A 15,918-nucleotide genomic window follows, 5' to 3' on the forward strand; every position below is an offset into this window, starting at 1 on the left:
GAGACACTAACAAGAGACTGATGAACTGATCAAAGAGAAAACGCTCCACCAGAACTTTACATCAGCTGAGTCAAAGAAAGAAGCCAGCCTAAAGAGAGAGGGGGAAAAACTGTGCCCTGATATGAAGGAATGTCAGGACACCACAGAAGCACCAATCTGTGAGCTGGTTGTCTCAGGTTGCGAGGGGGGATAGTCTGACAGTCCACCTCAAAGTAGCTCCTATAGTCCAAATTAAGTTCAAGCATTACAGAAGGAAAATTAAGAACAAAAGTGTAGCTACCCATTCTTGTATCAAATCAGACTCCTGTCAATTTGAGAGAAATTATTATCATGCATATTTTTAAGTAAAAAAAAGTGTTATAAGGTCATTTCAAGGTGAAGCTTTAAATATTGAATGATATATTATGATGAATGTTAAATAATTTAGGTTTAAGTTTTAATACGTTTAATCATAAAAGTCCTTAAACATAGAATGATAAATTACAATGCAGCAGACTAACTAAAGAAAAAGAAAAAGCTTTTGATAAGGCAATAAATAAATAGGAGAATAAATAAGAATGGAATTAAGTATTTAAGTTAAAACTAAGTAAAAGAAATATCTTAGCATAATCTTATTGTGAATGGCCTAAATCAAGATTTTATATTGAAAACTGGAAAGAGATTCAAATCTAGAAAAAATATTTATAGTTAAAGAGAAGATTGAAATAACAAGTTGAAATAAAATTCATAGGACATGATAAGGTCAGAAAGTAACAGTTCTAAATTGCTGTAAGAAAAATTGAAAGAGAAAAGTGTTTAAGAAAACAATATAAGGAATTAACAAGGAATAATAGTTAAAACAGAGCAAACAGAAATTTACAATACATACAGTAAGTTTTAGTCAGCTGATAAAAAAATGCATCAAAATTGTATGAACAACTAGTTTGTGGGGAATGCCTCAGGAAATAATTATGAGCCAAAAGAAAATAACTCAAAGACAAAAAGGAATTAATATATAGCTCAGAAAATTGATTAGTAAAAGAAAGAAGTGTCAAGTTCCAACTAAATGATTGTCATTACAGGACTGAGATGCAGATAAAATCAGCCAGCATAGTCAGGGTTCAAATTAAATCAGATGTAGATCTGCCCAGAAAGAAAAACACTAGATGCTGAAATAGGTATAAAACTCTATCAAAAAGTGTAAAAATAGGAGCATTAATAGAAACATTTACTGTAATATACAATCTGTCCTAGACATTTCTATTTACATTTAAATTTAAAGGAGTAATAAATTATAAGTAACTAATAATGTTTAATTGAAGTTAATTTGATATCTAAAATAAATGATTAATCAAGACAGATAAAAGAGGCTTAATGTTGATAATATGATTTAAGAGCAATCAATAGAAGAAGATTTTCCAGCTGAAGTTCATATTGTATTTGAAGATTTGTTTTTTTGGATGGTAAATATTTCAAGTATTGGGTTTCTATTGAGTTTATTTTAGGTAACTACCAGAGGAGGGTAGAAACTTGTTTGTACTTGTGTAGGCTGATGACTATCATATATTGTATACACCAGAATGCATAAAGGGTTAAAATTAGGGAGAAGATCTTAGGATGGACACTGTCACAATATGTGGGTGATTGAATTATCTGCAACTTCACAAAGATCTAGTTCAATTAAAAGACTTGAGTGGAGAACATTGCTCCAAACAGTGAGATATGATGACTGTTTTTGGTGTTGACTGGATAGAGAATTATTCTGTAAACAAGCACAGTTGAGAAACTATGATGAGTAGATGATTGGAGATGGTAGCAGAAGCAAATTATGAAGCAGGAACAGTTATTCATTTGTGACGAAAGAAGTACTTCCAAGGATTTGAAACATCAGCAGAAATAAGTTCATAAAAGGTTTGCATTCATAAAGAAATTAAAATCTAAGTTAATAAGTGATCAATAAATAAAAACATCTAAAGGAGTATGAAAAATTGTGAATAAAGCAAAAGAGAGAGTAATTGTATTATGCTCAATTACCAGAAATGGCTGAAAGAGATGAAGATGATCCATTAAGGCCAACGCTCAATGAAAGATATGAAAATAATAAACTTAATGGGATTAATGTGTTAACAAGTGCATTGGTGAATGATGGCATGGAAACTGACAGAAACAGGCATCTAACACTGCATCGCATGAACTGCTATTGGGTCGACCCTTGCAAGAAACCACATGAAACTTTGCATAAAACCTTGCATATAATCTCACCTAAACCCTTGCACATAACCTCTTGGAATGGTTTGCAAGGATGTCCAATGCAGTAGGGACTTAAATAAAGAAACAATTAATTGCCATGTGCAAAGCGATATCTGTGCAGGAAACCAGAAAGGAGCCATGTGAGAGAGCAGTGATACAAGGTCGAATTGGTCCAGCTGATCGAGTCTATCTGTGGATGTTCTGGAAAAAGGAGAGAGCTCAGGAGGAAAGGACCATATCTGGATGAGGGCAAATCCAACAGCTGCCAAAGTGGATGCCATTAATGGGGTACCAATGCCTCAAAGGAGCGAAAGGAAACAACTCCAGCAAGGGAAAGCTGACCGGAAACAGAGGAGCCTGAATATTCCAAAGCTCTTAACTACTAAGTGCAACGTGTGGAAGGAGAAGTTAATCAGAACAAAGTAAAGAGTGATTCTGATAACATGCCTGAATACCACATACAGCAGTGCCACAAGTCAAGGGATGATGAATGCACAACTGCAGATTTCAAAACTCAGACTCTTAACCACACATCTCCATCAACATCTATTAAAGTCAAGTGAAGATGCTGGTAGCTTAGAAGAAGAGAAACAAGGATGACCAAAGATCAAGATCAACATTTGATGATTTTTATGTTTGTATATTGAATTTGTTTGCATATTGCTTTTATGGTACCTATATATAATATCACTTCAGTATATTCTACATGAGTGTGAAAACTAGCAGCTAGCACTGAACCAACTGAATACTTATGCTTAAAACATTGTTGTCTTTGATGTGTTAAGAGAAAAAAACAGAGTACAGTCTTTTACTTCCTTCAAACCAAGAGAGAGGGGAGATGTTTGGCTGGACTTCTGTCAAAGTACAGTGGCATAATCTACTCAATTGATAACAGCTATGTGGCTTATATCAGTCACTAGATAGAGGTAATTAAGAGAACTGGATTATGAAATTGCACTTTGGGTTAAAAGACAATAATATTAAGACTAAAGTCTTAAGAGGAGGGATTAAAGAAGATTTCTATTCTCTCAGTGTGTAGTATTTTCTAAGTGTAAAGCAGTTAATTTTCTCTTCTCAAAATGTATGTAGTGTTTGCAGCAAACATGCCAGCATGTGTTAAAAATACTGTGTAATATGAGTATGCCTGCACAGAAGCAACACTAGGAGAAGGCTACTGAATGGCTGATTGTGTAGAATAACTGAATATGTAAAGCACTGATTATATATGTTAAATACTTGTATGAAGCTATATGTGTCAGAAGTTAGAATGAGTAACATATTATCAAGTTATTATCCTATCATAACAATGTATGTAAACCCTTAGTTCCTTTGCATAAGTTGTATCTATACTTTGCTGACATAGACCTGTAACATCTCTGTTGACATGAGCTGGTGGGCTGAGAGCCAAGAATAGCAGGACCCCTTAGACTAGAAAACCTATTCAAAAGTGGTCAAGCGTTAAACAGAGACACAAAGGGGTGTGTCATAATTACCTGTATAAAGATTATGGAGAACACAGATACTTTAGAAGGTGTCCCGGAGAGACTTCAGAATGCTCTGGGGTCTGCTCTGCTCTTTCTCGGCTTTATTATGGAGAATAAAGTCTATTTTCTGATATTCAAAACCTCCGGTCTGATAATTTCTAATTGATGAAAAGTCGAATTCACGACATGACCCCGTTCAACCCGGGGATGCTGTGGCCACAACGCAAAGTTCTAACCACTATACGATCACGGCAAGCTACGAGACAGCCGTTGTGACCTATGTGTGGTATGTTCCTCCCTGTGATAAGCCCCTTTCTCTTCAGTGAGAACACTCTGTTGTTTTTCTCCTCCTACCAGAACAACGCTTTTCCCAAGAAACAATGGAAATGCAAACAATTGATGACTGCTGCAATTTTAAAAACGTGGAGGACGTAGTCGGCAGGATTCGAACCTGCGCAGAGAGACACCAATGGATTTCTCGTCCATCGCTTTAACCACTCGGCCACGACTACAAGACTGACTGTACTGCCATTTCTTTATAGCTAGTACACATATTGTGCATCCAGATGAAACTTTCTTCAAGCAATAGCTCAACGGCAAAAGCTGTGGCTCCACACAATGTGCCTCACACGCCCGAACAGGGACTTGAACTCTGGACCCTCAGATTAAAAGTCTGATGCTCTACCGACTGAGCTATCCGGGCTCCACAACAGTAATTTACAAGTAGGCAAGGTTTGGGTTGTGGTCGGCGCAGACCTTTACAGTACACTAAAGTTTACCGTGAGATGGGGTTTTAAGCTTATGGTTGGTGTGGATGTTGCTAAAACACGACAGGTTACTTTGAGGTTGGGTTTATGGCTGTTGTAAGTATAAACATCAGTACAACACAATAGTTTGGACTTCATGTCATGTAGGAGACATTAAATAGATCAATGATAACTGCAGAATGTCTTTCTGCTGTTGTGGCAATGAATGGACACAACAATTGAAAAGATTCCTTCCATGCCTTAGAAGCGTGACTTGATCAGTACTTATCTACACAGCATGCTGGCATCAAAGATCCTATTTCTCTTATATCATATCCCTAGTCTTCCACACTTTAGAAAACATAAACATTCAGGACATGCAACACAGAGTGCGACACCAATGTCACCTTGAAAATCCTGCCGTGACCCGGATTCGAACCCAGGTTGCTGCGGCCACAACACAGAGTACTAACCACTATACGATCACGGCGAGCTATGAAACAGCCGTTGTGATCTATGTGTGGTATGTTCCTCCTTGTGATAAGCCCCTTTCTCTTCAGTGAGAATACTCTGTTGTTTTTCTCCTCCTACCAGCACAACGCTTTTCCCAAGAAACAATGGAAATGCAAACAATTGACGACTGCTGCAATTTTAAAAAGGGGGAGGACATAGTCAGCAGGATTCGAACCTGCGCGGGGAGACCCCAATGGATTTCTAGTACATCGCCTTAACCACTCGGTCACGACTACAAGACTGCCTGTACTGCCATTTCTTTATGCCTAGTACACATATTGTGCATCCAGATGAAAATTTCATCAAGCGATAGCTCAACGGCAAAAGCTGTGGCTCCACAAAATGAGCGTCACACGCCCGAACAGGGACTTGAACCCTGGACCCTCAGATTAAAAGTCTGATGCTCTACCGACTGAGCTATCCGGGCTCCAAAACAGTAATTCACAAGTAGGCAAGGTTTGGGCTGTGGTCGGCGCAGACCTTTACAGTACACTAAAGTTTACCGTGAGATGGGGTTTTAAGCTTATGGTTGGTGTGGAGGTTGCTAAAACACGACAGGTTACTTTGAGGTTGGGTTTATGGTTTTTGTAGGTGTAGACATCAGTACAACACAATAGTTTGGACTTCATGTCATGTAGGAGACATTAAATAGATCAATGATAACTGCAGAATGTCTTTCTGCTGTTGTGGCAATGAATGGACACTCAACAATTGAAAAGATTCCTTCCATGCCTTAGAAGCGTGACTTGATCAGTACTTATCTACACAGCATGCTGGCATCAAAGATCCTATTTCTCTTATATCATATCCCTAGTCTTCCACACTTTAGGAAACGTAAACATTCAGGACGTGCCATTAGCACAGCCTGCACTAAAAGAAGGCTGGAGATAACGGATGGCAACACAGAGGGGCTTATCCTCCCTGTGATAAGCCCCTTTCTCTTCAGTGAGAACACTCTGTTGTTTTTCTCCTCCTACCAGCACAACGCTTTTTCCAAGAAACAATGGAAATGCAAACAATTGACGACTGCTGCAATTTTAAAAAGGGGGAGGACATAGTCAGCAGGATTCGAACCTGCGCGGGTAGACCCCAATGGATTTCAAGTCCATCGCCTTAACCACTCGGCCACGACTACAAGACTGCCTGTACTGTCATTTCTTTATGACTAGTACACATATTGTGCATCCAGATGAAACTTTAATCAAGCGATAGCTCAACGGCAAAAGCTGTGGCTCCACAAAATGAGCGTCACACGCCCGAACAGGGACTTAAACCCTGTACCCTCAGATTAAAAGTCTGATGCTCTACCGACTGAGCTATCCGGGCTCCACAACAGCAATTTACAAGTAGGCAAGGTTTGGGTTGTGGTCGGCGCAGACCTTTACAGTACACTAAAGTTTACCGTGAGATGGGGTTTTAAGCTTATGGTTGGTGTGGAGGTTGCTAAAACACGACAGGTTACTTTGAGGTTGGGTTTATGGTTTTTGTAGGTGTAGACATCAGTACAACACAATAGTTTGGACTTCATGTCATGTAGGTGACATTAAATAGATCAATGATAACTGCAGAATGTCTTTCTGCTGTTGTGGCAATGAATGGACACTCAACAATTGAAAAGATTCCTTCCATGCCTTAGAAGCGTGACTTGATCAGTACTTATCTACACAGCATGCTGGCATCAAAGATCCTATTTCTCTTATATCATATCCCTAGTCTTCCACACTTTAGGAAACGTAAACATTCAGGACGTGCCATTAGCACAGCCTGCACTAAAAGAAGGCTGGAGATAACGGATGGCAACACAGAGGGGCTTATCCTCCCTGTGATAAGCCCCTTTCTCTTCAGTGAGAACACTCTGTTGTTTTTCTCCTCCTACCAGCACAACGCTTTTTCCAAGAAACAATGGAAATGCAAACAATTGACGACTGCTGCAATTTTAAAAAGGGGGAGGACATAGTCAGCAGGATTCGAACCTGCGCGGGTAGACCCCAATGGATTTCAAGTCCATCGCCTTAACCACTCGGCCACGACTACAAGACTGCCTGTACTGTCATTTCTTTATGACTAGTACACATATTGTGCATCCAGATGAAACTTTAATCAAGCGATAGCTCAACGGCAAAAGCTGTGGCTCCACAAAATGAGCGTCACACGCCCGAACAGGGACTTAAACCCTGGACCCTCAGATTAAAAGTCTGATGCTCTACCGACTGAGCTATCCGGGCTCCACAACAGCAATTTACAAGTAGGCAAGGTTTGGGTTGTGGTCGGCGCAGACCTTTACAGTACACTAAAGTTTACCGTGAGATGGGGTTTTAAGCTTATGGTTGGTGTGGAGGTTGCTAAAACACGACAGGTTACTTTGAGGTTGGGTTTATGGTTTTTGTAGGTGTAGACATCAGTACAACACAATAGTTTGGACTTCATGTCATGTAGGTGACATTAAATAGATCAATGATAACTGCAGAATGTCTTTCTGCTGTTGTGGCAATGAATGGACACTCAACAATTGAAAAGATTCCTTCCATGCCTTAGAAGCGTGACTTGATCAGTACTTATCTACACAGCATGCTGGCATCAAAGATCCTATTTCTCTTATATCATATCCCTAGTCTTCCACACTTTAGGAAACGTAAACATTCAGGACGTGCCATTAGCACAGCCTGCACTAAAAGAAGGCTGGAGATAACAGATGGCAACACACAGTGTGACACCAATGTCACCTTGAAAATCCTGCCGTGACCCGGATTCGAACCGGGGTTGCTGCGGCCACAACGCAGAGTACTGACCACTATACGATCACGGCGAGCTATGAAACAGCCGTTGCGATCCATGTGTGGTATGTTCCTCCCTGTGATAAGCCCCTTCCTCTTCAGTGAGAACACTCTGTTGTTTTTCTCCTCCTACCAGCACAACGCTTTTCCCGAGAAACAATGGAAATGCAAACAATTGACGACTGCTGCAATTTTAAATAGGGGGAGGACGTAGTCGGCAGGATTCGAACCTGCGCGGGGAGACCCCAATGGATTTCAAGTCCATCGCCTTAACCCCTCGGCCACGACTACAAGACTGCCTGTACTGCCATTTCTTTATGCCTAGTACACATATTGCATAGTAACATGTAAGAAAACAGATTTTCTTTCACATGTAACCATGTGAAGAAGTTTAATGATGAAGTCAAAATACAGCTGAAAGAAACGGATGAGAAAATGTAGTGATTTTTAGTTAGCTTATAAAAGTATATCAAGATTGTATGGGCAACTAGTTGAACCGAAATGATGTAGATTAGTAGCCAAAAGAAAATCATAAAAATGATTAGAAGAAACTAAGTAATAAATAGTTGAGAAAACGAATTATCAAAATTAGTGTCAAATTCAAAAACTGATTGATTATTAGTGAAATACTTAAATGGAGGATTATAAAATTAGCCAGCGTAGTGAAGAGGTAGTTTGTCGTTGAGCAATTAATAGAAACACCTAGACAAGGTCATAGGGAATCTGTTTTAGAAATTTTATTTAAGCTAAATTTTATCTGAGTTACAAACATAGATGTGACTAATTTAATTTTAATACAATTTTACAAGAAAGCAACAAACAAAGGAAGATTGTGTTTAATTTATGATTTAGAAGCAATTAAGGAGAATAGATTTTAAAGCTGAGGTTAATAGTGTATGCAGAAATATGGTCATACTGATAAAAAATGTAAAGTGATTGATTTTTGAATTATCAGAGAGAGTGGTGATGATTAAGCATGTTGATGAAATTTTACTCTCAGAAAAAGAATAGACACCTAATTGATTAAAATGAAATAGGTGTTATGACATTTCCATGGAAATAGATTTAAAGGAAGTAAAAATTATAGGTGATTAGATGACATGCCTCAATATTAGGAAAAGTCAGATCACTAAATAAATAAGCCATTTCAAATAACTGTAAACTGGTGAATGTATAACACATGGTAATAAGACTAATATGAATTATAGACTTTAATTATATTTAGAGATATCAGAAACTGCAAGAGAAGAATGAGGGTGAGGTTATAATTGATTATCTAGATAAGGGAGAACAGGTGAATAAAAATATATCTGCTAGTCATGATTGACAGCTATAGTGAATGGCTAGAGGAGTGGCCAGCAAGCAAAGAGGACAGTCAGACAGTAATGAAGTGTTTAATGAAAGACTAAGATTTAGAAACAAATAGATGTTGAGTAAGAATTAGATTGGATAATGATAAACATTGAAATAATGAATATTTTAAATTGCAGCAAGTAATGGGCCGGAAGCATGAATTTAGGGATGGTGTAAGACTAATAATTACAGGGAAAGGTAGAAAAAATTGATACAAATTTAAACACAATTGGCAAAATTCTGTGCACAGACCAAACTGAATTGGATAAAAATCATGTTGAGGGGTATTAGTTTGTTATGGAAAAAAACAATGGAATTAATGACTTTTGCATTGTTTACAGGACTGCAGTTTTGGGGACCTGGTGCAGCTTGGACGTGCAGTGGATTACTTATGTAGAGATTAGAATTTGACAAATTAACAACTTTACTTCAGACTTTTCTAAACAGGTTGCTGAAGGTGTGAGGCTGGCCGGAGTAACTTGAAAGTTAACATAGGGGTGTAAAAACGGCCTGGAGCTAGGCCCAGGCCGAAAGGGGGATAAAACACAAAAAGGGGATATCTGATATCTAATTGGAGTGTGTAAGCATGTATTGGTGTAGGAGCTGAACACGCTGCACCACCAATGCATGAGGCCAATTAGATACAGGCCAACACAAAAAAGGGAACCAAAAACCATGTTAAATTCTAGAATAGAAAGAGAAAATAAGACTGATTTACTAGCATATGACAATCTGACAGAAAGTGTGTGATTAAGTGTGTATGGACGTTTCCCGGAGATGGGTTGCAGCTGGAAGGGCATTCGCTGTGTAAAACATATGTTGGATAAGTTGGCGGTTCATTTTACTGACTGTGGTGACCCCAGATTAATAAAGGAACTAAGCCTTAAAGAAAATGAATGAATGAATGAATGAATGAATTGGACCAATTAGATTGGAGAAAATTGAAAAAAAATAAAATGAAACACAATTACATTTTAAAATTATTTTATTTTACACACGTTAGTTTTTTGGAATTTTTTGAATTATTTTTATTCTTTTATTTTAGACATATAATTTTTTTATCTTTTATGGGAAGACATTCTTAATGTTTTTTTTATTATACTTTATTTTAAGAATTTTTTATGCTTTTTATCTTTTATTTTAATACCTTTCTAATGTTCTATTATTTTAAGACATTTGTATGTTTTTTCATAATCTTTTATTTTAAGACATTCAATGCTTTTATATTTTTCTTTTTCAATGCAAAAATCTTGTATTTTAAGATGCTTTTTGAATCTTTTATTTTAAGACATTTTTAAGATTATTTTATTTTAAACACATTCTTATGAGTTTAAGATTCTTTTATTTGAAGACGATTTTAAAATTCTTTTATTTGAACACATTTTTAAAGATTATTTTAGTTTGAGCCATTGTTGTTTTTAAATCTTTAATTTGAAGACATTTAAGATTTTTATTTTAAGCCATTGTTGTTTTTGAACCTTTTGTTTGCAGAGATTCATAAGATTTTTATTTTATTTTAATCACATTGTTGTGTTATTGATTTTCCTATTTTAAGACATTGAGAGAAAAAATCTCTAGTTTAAATATGTTTCAATTTTGGTTTTAAAATTTGGTGACAAGTCTGAGTTGTTAGTTTAATAACCTTGTTATGATTTAGTTCTGAACTTTTCATTTTAATAATTGGTAAGTTTAATCCTACTTTGAAGCTGTTGATTTTTCATCCTAAATCTCAATTGTAATTTTGGTTCAATAATGACTTAAAAATGTTGAAATTCAGTCTGAACTAAGCAGGGGGATTATAATTTGTATTAGTGAATTGCTGATTTGAATTATGTTGTTAGAATTTTGAATTTCTAATTCCAATCAATTTTTCACAAGTGTTGATCTTAGATTTTATTCATACTGTGGGATTTTCAATGGGAGTGCATTTCCTTTTGATCAGATTTTATTTTTTAAATGTTTGAGTTTTTAAATTTTATTTACATTTTTATTATTCTCATTCTTATTTTAATTTTGGTGGGGAAGAAGAAGAAGAAAAAATTAATTACCTTTATTGATAAAGTGTATAAAAATGGAACATTTTTATTATGGGATAATTGGAAGTTAATAAGAGTATAGCAAGTATAGTAAGTATAATCCTTAGCAAAAGAAGATATCGGAGTGACTTCAAGAGGGAAGAGACTGCACCACCGAAGAGGAGAACCAAGAGTGTGAAAATTATAAACTGAATCCAGAAAAGTTAAAGAAATTGAGTTAAAAGGGTTTTTGGGCATAATTTAACATAATGAAGAAGCACTAGGATGTTAAAGATTGTTTTGAATAAGAGGTAAAACAGGGATTTAGGCAAAGGCCTGCAGTAATGACAATTGGACATTTTTGTGGGGATTTGATTATCTGATTTTGTTTTTGTCTGCTCCAGAGAGGAGCAGAAAAGGGGAATTGTTGGAGAAAAGGAATTTATTTTTATTTTTATTCTTTTTATTATTTTTTATTAGAAAAATGTTTAGACTAAAAACAGATTAATCAATCTTTCTCTTTTGTATTATAAAATGTCTTGACCAGACAAACTTCCTCTTTTTTACTGTGCTGCATACTTTTTAGAAGAACTGCTGACAAGTGGAAAAGCAGAATAAGAATAAATTGAGGGTGGGGGCCTTTGTTCCAGAACTACACTGTAAAAAATTGCTGTTAAAAAAACGGTCAGATTCTACAGTAAAATAATGTTTTTTCACTAAAACAGTAATTTTCTGTTAAAACAGTGCTTTCTGGGTAACATTTTTGTTTTCGAGAAAGTAACCAACTGCAGAAAACTGTGAGCTAACAGAGTTCAGATTGGATGTTTTGAAGTCTGTGTTTGAAATCACGCTTTGTGTCCTTGTTCACTATTTCATACACTAGTTAACTAATATAGTTCACCTGACAGTTTTAATGAACACTAATGAGTGAATTCAGACACTGATGAACACCTGCTGTTAATAATTACAATTACTGAAGAAAATAAACAAGAAACACAAACAGTGACTTGAGTTACAACATTAAATAAACTCAAATAAAATAAAACAGCTTCAGTCTCAGCAGAGGATCATTAAACAACTCCACAAACAACAGCAGACACACTTATTACTGACTGATTTGACTGCCATACAATTCTCATTGAGATCCAACAGAAATTAAGGTGTTTTTTGTGTCACCGTAATGGAGTGAGGGGCTGATTTAGTTGGGCTCTTCACCCTTGAACTCATTTAAGAAGACTTTCCAACTGCTGTAATACAGTTTACAAAACGTTTGTACTATAGCAATAAAGTAAGGAAGTCAATAAATAGAGAAATCTTTTTGTCTGAAATTAGTTCTGATAAATGTTTTGGTATAAATCTGGAAGAAGGGCCACATTCAATAGATTTTATGCTTAGTTGCAGGTATTAATTTAATAATTGGGAAGTGGAAACAAAAAAGATACCTCTGTAATTACTTAACAGTTAAGAAAAAACATACAAAAACAGTTCAATTATGACAAATACACACTCAGACCTTATGAATCTGACCTTGTATCTCAACAATGGTAACATCTCAAATGTTTCATGCTGCAATGCATGCTGGGAGTGGCACAATACAAATATCCCATCATGCATTGCGGTATAAATAAATGTTGTATAATGGTCTAACAGTTTTCTTTATTTGTGTTTGATTCTGCTGTTGTTTATGTTTAGACTTTCAGTTGCCTGTTTGTGAGTTAAACTGTTAATTTTGTTAAATTTGTTGTCACCATTATTGAGGTTCATATGCTGATTATTGATGTCTCTTTGAGTGCAATTTACACCATAGAGCAGTGTTGTTGTCCAAGATATTCTTAAAAACTTCCAGTAATCATTGCCATATATAGACATATAATGTAAAACAATAGATTTAACATTGAATAGGAGCAGTAAATTTTATTATACTAAATGAGAACAGACTCTGCCATTAATAGCAACATGAACATCACCAGATCTTATTTAGGTTTTTGGCTGGCTTGCCATAACAAAGGAGCTTTTCAAACAAAGTTCTTAACAATTGCAGCAGCCAAGATATATAAATGTTAAATATGACAGGGCTAAGAGCCCAACTAAAGCAAACTCTGTTCTCCATGATGGTGACGTAAAACTTTAACTTTTTCTCAAGAAGAACTTTAGTAGATGTTATACAAAAATACATGTATTAAGTAATAAGTGTAGCTGGTGATGATGTTTGTAGAGTTGTTTAATCATCCGCTGATCATTTAAATGATTTAATCATTTGTTGTTCTTCAGGTTATTTCATTATAAAGCTGTGACTAAAGTTTTGTATGTTCTGTTCTTGTTTTTTCCCTTCAGTATTTCTTCATTTGTTCATTGTTAATCCTCAATTATCATTTAATTAGTCAGTTAATTAATGAATTTACTTCAGCTTTGCTCCATGTTTCTTGAACACTCAGTAGTGTGGACACTTCAATAAAAACTGAAGTATATGCTCTGGGGTTTAAAGGGTTAAAGGTGTGAGAGGTAAAAACACAGTGTAAAAATGTAATTTAACAGTAATATACTGTTAATTTACACTACGGAAATAGACTGTAAAAAAACAGTAGATTGCTGGCAACCACAGCTGCCAGTAGATTACTGTTAAATCAAGGAAAAAACAGTATTTTACTGTAAAACCTGAAGCTAATTTCTTCTGTATGTCACCGTTGTGGAGGAGAGTAGAGCCAGTGTATGAGTTAAAGATGAACAATGAGCTGCTGATGTTATTCTGCATGTTTCTCTATTTAAAGATAGCGGCTGTTTAGTTGCTGATGCAGTCAGAATCTCTCTAGTGATTCCAGATTTACATGTATGTGTGCTGTTGTGAAAAATAAGACATTAGAGTTAAACCGAACTTTTCTAATTAACTAAAATAGGTTATCATTATAAGTATGCTTCTAAGCATATATAGCACATTACTTCATAAACTCATTCAGCAGTTGACCAAGTTGAGGCAGTTGCTTTCAGTGAGCAAAATGAGTTCACTTGAGTATTGTGTAAATCAATGTAGTTCATGTATTTTTACAGCAACATACTGTAAAATAACAGTACATTGCTGGCAACTGCAGCTGCCAGTATTTTACTGTTTTTTAACGGGACAATTTTTAACAGTGTATAGTCTACACTGTAAAAAATTGCTGTTAAAAAACGGTCAGATTCTACAGTAAAATAATGTTTTTTCACTAAAACAGTAATATTCTGTTAAAAACAGTGCTTTCTGGGTAACATTTTTGTTTTCGAGAAAGTAACCAACTGCAGAAAACTGTGAGCTAACAGAGTTCAGATTCGATGTTTTGAAGTCTGTGTTTGAAATCACGCTTTGTGCCCTTGTTCACTATTTCATACACTAGTTAACTAATATAGTTCACCTGACAGTTTTAATGAACACTAATGAGTGAATTCAGACACTGATGAACACCTGCTGTTAATAATTACAATTACTGAAGAAAAGAAACAAGAAACACAAACAGTGACTTGAGTTACAACATTAAATAAAATCAAATAAAATAAAACAGCTTCAGTCTCAGCAGAGGATCATTAAACAACTCCACAAACAACAGCAGACACACACTTATTACTGACTGATTTAACTTCCATACTATTCTCATTGAGATCCAACAGAAATTAAGGTGTTTTTTGTGTCACCGTAATGGAGTGAGGGGCTGATTTAGTTGGGCTCTTCACCCTTGTACTCATTTAAGAAGACTTTTAAACTGCTGTAATACAGAGTTTACAAAACGTTTGTACTATAGCAATAAAGTTGGGAAGTCAATAAATAGAGAAATCTATTTGTCTGAAATTAGTTCTAATAAATGTTTTGGTATAAATCTGGAAGAAGGGCCTCATGCAATAAATTTTATGCTTAGCTGCAGGTATTAATTTAATTAATGAGAAGTGGAAACAGAAAAGATACCTCTGTAATTACTTAACAGTTAAGAAATAACATACAAAAACAGTTCAGTTATAACAACTGCACACTCAGACCTCATGAATCTGACCTTGTATCTCAACAATGGTAACATCTCAAATGTTTCATGCTGCAGTGCATGCTGGGAGTGGCACTGTACAAATATCCCAGCATGCATTGCGGTATAAATAAATGTTGTATAATGGTCTAACGGTTTTCTTTATTTGTGTTTGATTCTGCTGTTGTTTATGTTTAGACTTTCAGTTGCCTGTTTGTGAGTTAAACTGTTAATTTTGTTAGTTGTCACCATTATTGAGGTTCATATGCTGATTATTGATGTCTGTTTGAGTGCGATTTACACCATAGAGCAGTGTTATTGTCCAAGATATTCTTAAAAACTTCCAGAAATCATTGCCATATATAGACATATAATGTAAGCTATAGATTTAACATTGAATAGGAGCAGTAAATTTCATTATACTAAATGAGAACAGACTCTGCCATTTAATAGCAACATGAACATCACCAGATCTAATTTAGGTTTTTGGCTGGCTTGCCACAACAAAGGAGCTTTTTAAACAAAGTTTTTAAAAATTGCAGCAGCCAAGATATGTAAATGTTAAAAATGACAGGGCTAAGAGCCCAACTAAAGTAAACTCTGTTCTCCATGATGGTGACGTAAAACTTTCACTTTTTCTCAAGAAGAACTTTAGTAGATGTTATACAAAAATACATGTATTAAGTAATAAGTGTAGCTGGTGATGATGTTTGTAGAGTTGTTTAATCATCCGCTGATCATTTCAATGATTTAATCATTTGTTGTTCTTCAGGTTATTTCATTATAAAGCTGTGACTAAAGTTTTGTATGTTCTGTTCTTG

The 15,918-nt window shown here is 35.6% G+C and overlaps 1 protein-coding gene, 1 long non-coding RNA gene and 6 other non-coding genes across 8 annotated transcripts in view; all 8 read right to left on the minus strand.

Moving 5' to 3' along the window:
- LOC101886199 (uncharacterized) overlaps nucleotides 1–15,918 on the minus strand; it is an 883,799-nt gene that overhangs the window by 664,708 nt on the left and 203,173 nt on the right. The gene's annotated exons all lie outside the window — the stretch shown is intronic.
- Nucleotides 1–15,918, minus strand: part of LOC148680967 (uncharacterized) — a 663,035-nt gene that overhangs the window by 393,591 nt on the left and 253,526 nt on the right. The gene's annotated exons all lie outside the window — the stretch shown is intronic.
- Nucleotides 5,327–5,399, minus strand: trnak-uuu (transfer RNA lysine (anticodon UUU)). The gene has a single exon. It is a non-coding gene; the product is annotated as a tRNA-Lys (tRNA).
- Nucleotides 6,026–6,107, minus strand: trnas-aga (transfer RNA serine (anticodon AGA)). The gene has a single exon. It is a non-coding gene; the product is annotated as a tRNA-Ser (tRNA).
- trnas-uga (transfer RNA serine (anticodon UGA)) lies at nucleotides 6,925–7,006 on the minus strand. Its single transcript has one exon. It is a non-coding gene; the product is annotated as a tRNA-Ser (tRNA).
- On the minus strand, nucleotides 7,125–7,197 carry trnak-uuu (transfer RNA lysine (anticodon UUU)). The gene has a single exon. It is a non-coding gene; the product is annotated as a tRNA-Lys (tRNA).
- Nucleotides 7,707–7,778, minus strand: trnah-gug (transfer RNA histidin (anticodon GUG)). The gene has a single exon. It is a non-coding gene; the product is annotated as a tRNA-His (tRNA).
- trnas-uga (transfer RNA serine (anticodon UGA)) lies at nucleotides 7,956–8,037 on the minus strand. Its single transcript has one exon. It is a non-coding gene; the product is annotated as a tRNA-Ser (tRNA).

The sequence above is a fragment of the Danio rerio genome, chromosome 4, assembly GCF_052040795.2.
Source record: "Danio rerio strain M-AB ecotype USA chromosome 4, GRCz13ab, whole genome shotgun sequence".
NCBI lineage: Eukaryota > Metazoa > Chordata > Actinopteri > Cypriniformes > Danionidae > Danio > Danio rerio.